Consider the following 10,214-nt stretch of genomic DNA (forward strand, 5'->3'; position numbering starts at 1 on the left):
TTTGTTTTCACCAAAAAGGTCTCCTTCATTTCTACTGATGAATGTAAGAGAATATATTCTATGGCATAACTTCAGACTCTTGTAAATCAACTTATTAAGGAGAGCATTGGTAGTAACTGCTTGAGCCCCTGAAATGTCCAAATTCAAAAGAAACACAGGCAGAAACTGTATCAGCTCCCCAGCTGAGGTTCTTTGCTTGGTGGCTCATCTACAAATAGTCCTTTGGTTTACTTTCCTTCTTGGCCTGACTGGGTCTACACGTGGATACCAGCTGACCATATTCTGCAGAGGACTTATAATTACACATGACAAAGCACAAGAGAAGGGAGGAAATGAGTTACTAATTTCCCAATACAGTGACTAGTCAGATATCTTATCATTGCTCTGAAGTTCTCTTTCTAAGACAGCCCTTAACTTTGCCTCTATTTTTTCTCCACTTATGAAGCTGTTTCAGAGAATGACATAGAAATATTCATTACATTCAACAAGGTAGTAAAGCAATCATTACATTTAAATCTAGATTTATTCCAGCTGCCAATTTGCAAGGATTTCTTCCTTACAATCTTATTAGCTTTTTTTTTCAGTTTAAAATAAAGGGTGAAAAGGGCCTCGAGGGTGGAAGTTCACAGAATTAATTAATTTTCCTGTAAAGGAAATAAAAAAGGAGCGATTATTTGTTTACAGTCTCAGATGCTTAAAATTTACAAAGAGATGAGTAAGTAAAAGTCAGACGCAAGATCTATAGATTAAGACTATAGCAGAATAGACAGATCAATTTCAGGCTTTCTTCTTTTTTTAACTAACATTAATAACTGTTTTTATTATGTCTACAGGAGGCCATTAAATGCTCATAAAGACATCAAAAAACTAATACATCTGGAATGTAAGATTCTGCTTTGTGAACCACCTCTAGAATATGTATTCCATTAGTCTTCCACAAGTTATTCTGTACTTAAAAATGAGGTCCCACCTAGCATGTGTGACATGCCAGGAGGGTCATGTTATACAACCAGTGAGAATTAGGATCTCAGACTTCATGCTCTGGTGCAAAATCTGCAGTCTATGACAAACTGTCAGCTGATCACTCACAAAGGATACAGATGGCTTAACTTCCCTGGGTATAAATTTATTGATGGATTAGAATTCTTAGAGAAAAAACATGCATATTATGGGATCTCAACCATGCAAAGGTAAGAAGAACAAGCAAAAAATTTGAATGCACATATGAAAACTATCAGTAACAGTAAGAGAACTCTCTTTGAATAGCAGGCAGCATGTTAATTTTTGGGTTTATTCATGAAAGGTTCTATCTTATAGAAAACGTGGGGTTTAGTATATCTTAAAGCCTGGACAGGTACAAATACTGATTTTGGATAAGCCATTTGTGTTAATTGAAAAAATGAAGAAGGAAATATTATTAACAATATTGCAAGCTCTATATCATTTTGAAAGAAACATGTCTAAATTGGTTCTCCTGTGTGTAAATTGGTTACAAGGGGGTAACTGCTAGAACTCCTTAGCAATACAAAGTCTCAATATGAAAGCAGATAAATTGTACTGCAGGACTGCGAAATATGTCCTATCTAAGCCTGGAGAGACTGTTAAGGAGTATTTTTTCCATAGGGAATGCAGAGAAAGAGCTACTACCCAGTGGCTTAAATTGAAATTGATAAGGCCTGCTATACTCTTAGGAGAATAAAACCAGGCAAAACTAATAGCCATCAGTTAGCCTTGTAACAAAAACTTCAAAATAAGAAGTTAGTTATTACAATGAAGACACAATAACATAGTGATGAAATGAGAAATCTGTAAAGGGAAAAAAAAGTCCAACACAGAGGGAGAAAGAAATATTCAACATTTTACCAAATAGGTTACAGATCAGTGTAAGAAAGGGTAGGGTTGAGGTAAAACCTTACTAAGTCCATGGATAGACAGGCACTAGTTGACTTCAGCAACATTTGAATTATTCTGTTATAGAATGACACCTTGACTAGGAATACAAACACATTTATATTTGTTTTAGAGAGCTGTGTAGCTGTCATGTAACCTTATACTGGTTTGTTATTACTTTATAATTTGTGATACTTAGGCAATTAATTCTTAGAGAAAATAATTTCTTCAGAATTACCTGTTCCAGATACTCCTAAACAAGGCACAAAGCTAGAAATTCAATTACAAGGTATTTGAAATGGGTAGCTGTTCTCTTTTCAGATAGTGTTAACAGTTATTAGATGAATCATTCAACTGTTCTCAGACCCTGGTTGCTAAAAGATAAGGAAAGTATTGCAATGATGCCTGTTTAATAGAGGCAAGTTAGGTAAGAAATATGATGTGTAAATATGATGACCATGTTGTCAAATCTCACTATCGGTACATAATCACATATAGATAAAATTGGCTGAAAAAATTATGCCACACATAGCCAGATTTTTGAGGGCTTTATTCACTCTCTTTTCAACACTGGAACACATTTACTAGATATTGGTAGCTTTTAATGTTAAAAGGAAATTTCTAAGGCGGCAACCTTCCTCCAGAAAGTCTAGTTTTATGAAAAATTGCCAAATATGATAAAAGGAAGAATTGATAATGTTTAATGAACTCATTGTAAGACCTGCAGGCAGGATTTGTAATCCCAGCTCCTAAACTAGTTCTTTTTGTATTGCTTACTCATTCTCAGTTTACATATGTATGTTCTCCACTGTTTCCCTTAATTTCATTGGTGGAAAGGTTGTTTGAATGAAATGGGCTAGCTTTATATTTTAATAAGTTAGAGACTGATAAATATATGGTTGATGAAAAGACAGTGAGGAGAAAAGTGTGGGATGTAGGGGTAGAGGGTCGCTACCTAGCTCTTCTTTACAAAGGCATGTAAAAATCAACACTGAGCATGTCTTCGGTTCTTCCACCTCAAACATTTTATTTAGGAAAACTATGGAAGCAGAAGGGGAAGTAGATATTATGTTCAGTCATTTCTTCATTGATAACTCCGACCAGATCATGGAAGAAATAGCTCTCGCTTTCTTGAATCAGGCTTTGGAAGTTCAACAAATTTTCATTCTTTGTCTAGCACTGATAAAAATAAAAGAAATTTGTAAAAGCAAAAAAAAATCTATAAAGACCATATTGGAATCATGAGTTAGGAGTTCTCTAAATATTCTGTGTGTGCTTCTGTGGGGTCATTTGGAACTAGAAGTTTGAGAAGTTTCAGGCTGAAAAGAACAACCCAGGATCAGAGACTACTTTACCCAGCAACGTATACTGCATTGAGAAAGTAAGGGTGAGCTCACACTTTAAATTGAGATCACAATCAAAAATTTTGGAAATTTTCCATCAGGAAATATAGTTATAAAACCTCTCTGAATGTGAGAGGAGAATGCAAAAGGCCTTTTCACATGTATATTCTTCCCACAAGACTTTGGGTTATTCTAAAACAAATTCAGGATGAGAAAAAATTAGTTCTGATGCAGTACCATTTTGGTTTAGAGGATTAAAAGTAGTACTGTGCAAGACCACCTGTGCAACAGAGAAATGAGCTAGTTAGAAAAGTAGACTTATATAATATCAATTATTATATTATTTTCTAGATATCAAATTCACACAAAAAAGTAGAATCAAAACACATTGCTACACACACACTTCAAAAAAGACACTGAGTAGGATAATGAATAGGGACACGAAAACTTGAATTTTCAAGATAGTCAGAAGATGGATAATATAATTTCTAGAATTCTAGTAGCACATATCCAGGCCTGTAGCTAGTGGGGTTCCACAGGGCTCAGTACTCGGCCTGGTCTTGTTCAATTTATTCATCAATGACCTGGACAAGGGGACAGAGTGTACCATCAGCAAGTTCACTGATGACACAAAACTGGGAGGAATGGCTGACACGCCAGAGGGCTGCGCTGCCATTCAGCGGGACCTGGACAGGCTGGAGAGTTGGGTGGAGAGGAACCTGATGAAGTTCAACAAGGGCAAGTGTCGAGTGCTGCAACGGGGGAGGTCGAACCCCATGCACCAGTACAAGCTGGGGGCTGACCTGCTGGAAAGCAGCTCTGCCGAGAGGGACCTGGCAGTCCTGGTGAACAACAAGCTGACCATGAGCCAGCAGTGTGCCCTTGTTGCCAAGAAGGCCAGTGGTATCCTGGAGTGCCTTAAGAGGAGTGTGGCCAGCAGGTCGAGGGAGGTTCTCCTCCCCCTCTACTCTGCCCTGGTGAGACCCCACCTGGAGTAGTGTGTCCAGTTCTGGGCACCCCAGTTCAGAAAGATGAGGAATTCCTAGAAAGAGTTCAGAGGAGGGCAACAAAGATGATTAGGGGACTGGAGCATCTCCCCTATGAGGAATGGATGAGAGAGCTGGGTTTGTTTAGCCTGGAGAAGACTGAGAGGGGATCTCATAAATATTCCATCATGAGGATGGAGCCAAACTCTTTGCAGTGGTGCTCAGCGACAGGACAAGGGGCGGTCGGCACAAACTGAAACATGAAATGTTTCAGTTGAATATGTGGAAAAACTTCTTTACTTTGAGGGTGACAGAGCACTCGAAAAGGCTGCCCGGGGGGGTTGTAGAGTCTCCTTTGGAGATATTCAAAACCTGCCTGGATGACGTCCTGTGCAACCTGCTCTAGGTGAACCTGTTTTAGCAGGAGGGTTGGACTAGATGGTCCCTTCCAACCCTTTTCATTCTGTGACTGTGACTCTGTGATACAACCTTCTAGCCCCATGCTGAGCCTATAGCTCCATATTGACTCAGAGAGAAGAGTGGTTCCTGCTAAACGACTAATACTGTTCTCTGTAGCAATTTTTGTTCCTTGGAGGTCTCCAAATCAAGTGATCACTCTGAAGCTGTTTAGCTTCTTAGATTTAACGAGATCAGAACCCAAGGTAGTCTGACTGCAGGTCATTAGAGAAGCTAATATAACACACACTAGTGACTTGAGGTTAATTTTATACCTGTCGTGAGATCTCACCAAATACATTCTAAGCATTACTGCAAATTGCTGTACAATGGCTGATTGTCTTAAAGAAAGGAAATATAATTTTGAGATGCTGTGTTTCACTGCACAACCTCTGTTGGCATGAAATAGAGCAGTATCACCATTTTATATTTACAGAGAAGACATGAAAGAGATAGTAAAAACATTCCTTTCCTCCTGGATTGTTCATCAAAGCTTCAGTGAAGATGAAAATGGGAATGTGTAAGAACCATATTCGGAAAATAAAGGCACCATTTTTGATGAACATATATATTAAGCATCAAAGAGCAAAGGGACATGCAACACATCATCCTACATTTGCTAATTATATAAATAATCTCTAGGTCACTAATTTATTGATGGAAAGACTTCAGACAGGCATGGGATCAAAATGTAATTTTTTTTTCATAATAAAGACTTCATTTAGCCACATTTCAGAAGAAGTGTGGATAACTGATAAGACAATAATGAACAAAGGTTATAGTGGACTTGAAGTAATGAACACAAAAGGTTATCTATTTAACTTGTCTTTAAAATATATTAATAAATTTGAAGTTGTTTTTTCTTGTATATAGTTATTTGACTTTTAATTAAAATTAATTCTGAAGTCTTAGCTAGCAACATGCTATTTTTCTGGAATTTCAAGGATTGTATGGTATTTTTTCTTTGTTCATTTGGTAAAAAAAATATTTCTTCTCTAAGCTCTGAAAACTTTCACCCTTCATATAGGCTCAAAATTATTTCATCTGGCTATGTAGGATTACAACTTTTGTTTCTGTTCTTTGATATATGTTTTCTATTATCTGTCAAAGTTCTTAAAAATATAATGGACTATTATGACCATATCAAAAAGTAAGGGGCTGAAAAAAGTTTTTTAAATTCTCAAAATGCAGATAGAAATAATAATCTCTCTGAAGATGTTGCTTTCCAAACACAGAGAAAAGACAAGCTGAAAACCATGTACAAACCTGGAATAGAAGAGGAATGATCTAACAACGCTGGACACCTCCATTACTTCCAAACCTTTGTTTTATACAACGTTTCTGTAGAGAAGGTAGGAGGTTGACTTCACAGCCAATATGTTCATCAAGGAAATTAGTGAAGGGATGACAAAGCTAGACTGGCCAAGTAGGACTTTACAAAGTACTATGAAGGCAGATGAAAGATATTAAAAAAAACCCATAAAAAATTATAAAGACATTTATAAGAGAGAAAGGAAAAAAGCATAGGAAAACTTCCTTTTTCTCACATTCAAGAGAATTTGAAGGAGATAAAGAAGTTAAATGTTAATATAGGTGTAGACTGAAGAAATGAAAGACTCAATAGAGAAAAAGAACAAGAAAATTTACTGGTGAAGAGACTAAAGGTGGAGGTAAAAAAATGAAAAGTTAACAAGAAAAAAAGCTAATTGTAAGGAAGATATTAATGAGAATTTGAGAAAACTACATGTGTAGAAAACTACATCAGGAAGAATTCAGAATGGCCAGGCTGAAGGGACCAAACTGGAGGTTGGAATTGGAGGAGAAAGATGGATGAAAAATTAAAGATTTGTAACAGAAACTTATAGGACAAAAGTTTATAATTTAAAGACAGAATAGAAAACATGCCTCTTTTTATATTATCTGATCATTTCCTCATTATATTTAATTTAGAACAAGTGATTATTGCCAGGCAGATGGCCCAATATTGGACATGACCATGTGGAGGACTTAACATGATGACTCACTGACCCAGATCTTGCACACACATTTTTTTTTGGTGGATGATGGTATTTGAATTTCACTGATTTAGCAACTTTCTGGCTTGGGGAATATTTATTTTTCAATAATACAGTGACTCCAATGTCTTCTCAGAGAAATTCTCCAGCAATGGATATTCTTGAAATCACCCAGTAAAATACATAAACATACATACACAATGCATGCTAGCCACCATACGCTGTGGCAATCTGTGTCTTAGTTTATAAAAGGCTCTGTAGGAGGCTGCAAACAATAAGTTTATCCTCTGAAGCATTTTGTAAGCTGTATATTTCACCTTTTGTGTGTGTTTTTCTCTTTTTATTGAAAGGAGATTCTAGTCATCAATGATTCAAATATCACTTGATTGTAGTTTTTTGTCATAATAACCTCTCTGATGCAAAAGCCAGTCATCATCTTACTTGTGGTCCTATTTAAGATATTTATGCTAAATATAACTTTTAATGTACAGATACACAATTAGAGTAGTGTATCAGTATAGATACCATTGGAATCCTATGAAATAGCATTACATTGTTGAACTAGGTAATTATGCTTTTGGTTTTCTGTTTAAATGTATTCTGTACTAAAACTGTTGGAAAAAAAGTCGCAAACATGTAAGGTGATATTAATTTTAAGACCATCTACAAAGATAAATTTTCCCATTACTGATCTTATCTATCTGCTGTCAGGTGTGCTCAAACCTTGTAAATTTCATATCTAGGAAAAGAATCAGACTTACGACAGAGGTATGTACATTAAAAACAATGTTTATGAGTGCCTGTAAAAGGTTTGAAATTAAAAATCCTTAGCTCCATACATTACTATCTCAACAAATTTTTAATCAGGTAAAAGCTGTAGTAGATTATGTAGGGATTAATAAATTCAGAAATGAGATATTATTTTTAATGATGTATCCAAAATTAGATCCGGAGCACATTAGAAATTCTAGTCCATTACCAACAATAAGCTATTCAGAGGGAACTTCATACAACTTCAAAACCCTGATATATGACAAAGAACAATGTTTGAGGACTGCCAAGTCTGGCTTCTGAAATGAACTGGCAATATGTAAGGTCCAGAGACAGCTGCTAGCTGTCTTATCTAAGGAGGGTTATCCTGATAATATTTGGGGACTATTAAAACCAGAAACATTCAGACAGGCTTATTTCATGTTTAAGTGCTGCATTCATGTCAGTTATCCAACAGACTCCACAAACCATTTGCATTGTAAAGGTATTTTTAAATTTTTTAACTGAGTGCTTTCATGTAGGGAACCATTATCTTCTATGCAGCAACATACAGTAAATAAATAAAAAATATATAAACAGTAAATCCCTATGAATCCAAAGTTTTGCAAACAAAACCAGAAGAATCTGAAGTTTGGCTGATGTTCAATAAGAATATTTCTCCTGGGACAACTAACATATGTCTTTTAAAAATTGTAAAAAAATTGGAAATATTATTTGTAATGCTCCTAGGCTTACAGTCTAAAGGGATGATACTGTGTAAAATGCAACCTGATTGACTTTTGCTCAAGATATAGAACCAACAGACAAATATATTAAAACAAAAATCTGGATGATTGTTGTGTTTTTTTCTTTGACAAGATGGCAAATAAGAAATTTGCATACTATAACGATTAACAGGATGGAATTAAGAGCAAGCTGGATTATCAGGATAGTAGGCTGTGTAAAACTCTGTTACCAAATAATTGGGGTTTTTTTTTTGGGAATAATAAATACTTCTGGAATATGAACACCCACATGTATAATTAAGAAAATATTTATGCAAACCATAACTCCAGTCAGACAATGTATGTTAAGAAGGATCTCAACCCTGATAGTAAGGCAGAAGTACCTGTGGTTGTGCCATTTTGACACATGACATGTCACTTATATTTTCATTCCTAAATGAAATATGGAAAAGTGAGCCTTTCATTGGCTTGTTTGTCATGATGATAGCCACATAGAAAATAAAAGTTAAGCTTTCAACTCTGATAAATATTTAACTGCTATTTAGAGCAACTCCAAAAGAAGAAACAGAACAAGCCATAGCAAAAGAGTGTATATTGTAGGAAATACTTGCCAGGAATGTTGGAGACTAAGGACATGTGGTTTGAAAGAACCAAAATAGGGTGCAAATTCACATAAACTGGTGGGACAATGGCAACTCAGAAACAGACCTTTTGAATCTTTTGATGTTGAAGCTGTACTGGTTTTATTTTCTCTGATTTTGACTAAAATATCCCTCTAAGATTGTATGACTGTTCCAAATTTCCTTTTGAAATTACAAGTAATTTTTGTGCAACAAAAAATCATGCTCTTCTTGTCTGTTATGAATCTTCTGTGCCTTGGGAAATCACAATAAAAACTTCTACTGAAAGGAAGACTCTACATTGAAAATGTGAAGGGAGGTTATTAGGAGAGTGGTCTAAGCAGGAAAGGAAGAGTAAAAGTGACAAAAAGAAATTACCAGAGAGTTGGGGGAAAGGGACTTAAATAGTTCCTACTTAACAATGTCAAAAGCCTGGATGCGTCCCATCTAGCTTCAGGTGCTTAAGACTGTAGACTTAAGCTACACAAGACAAATCTGGACCACAATTAAGAGGAAAGTTCACAGTTTCAAAATTAGCATTGTTGTGGTCCTTGTACTGTGTAACAGATAACTGAAAATATACAACAATATGCAGGTGACAAACAATTAATTAGGTCCTTCAGTCTTCACTAAGATTTTGAGAAACTGCAATGATGCAGCTAGGCAATAATATGACAAATTCTGATCTTGAAGATAATTTTGTTGACACGTATTTTATTGTTATAGAACAAAACTTCTTTCCTAAGTGGAAAGATTGATGAACTGTGTCATGGATAATCAGTCAAATGCTATAATTTTTTATCCTTGAATGCTCTTCAGGAATTTAAATACATTTTTAGAATCTTTTTTCCATCCTGAAAAAAATTGTTAGTTAGAAGGCTAATATTAGGGTAGCCATAAAAAAGCTTGTGTACACAGTGAGAATGCATTGCAAAGAAATAAGCATTAAAGCATTCTTTCACATTATTTTTAAGCTCTGAGGAACGTTAATTTGCACACATGAAATTTTCTGTGTTAAAAAGCATGAGTAAATTGCAGGTGAAAACTTAGTTTTATGTAACAGCTTGTACAATTAAGGCATTCAAGATAATAAACTGTGAGCTGCTGTCAAACAACTGTGTAGAAAGAGCCACTGTAGATCTGTTCTAGAATCTTAAACTATCATGGTTTGTATTGTTTTGTTTTTTCCCTTCAAAGAGAGATAAATTATTTCACACACAATTAACAAAAATAGCTATATTTATTCTCTATTTTGAGAGTTACAATTCAGTCCTTTGGTGAAGCACAAGACTTCTGTCACGTCGCATTATAAGATTAAGCTTGAGTCTGAGTTTATAAAGTGATAGAAAATTTCATAGGTTGGCAGTACAGAAGAAAAGGTCAATCTTTATTGTATATTGATGAAAGA

Source organism: Egretta garzetta, unplaced genomic scaffold (assembly GCF_000687185.1).
Source record: "Egretta garzetta isolate BGI_Z169 unplaced genomic scaffold, ASM68718v1 scaffold400, whole genome shotgun sequence".
Classification (NCBI taxonomy): domain Eukaryota; kingdom Metazoa; phylum Chordata; class Aves; order Pelecaniformes; family Ardeidae; genus Egretta; species Egretta garzetta.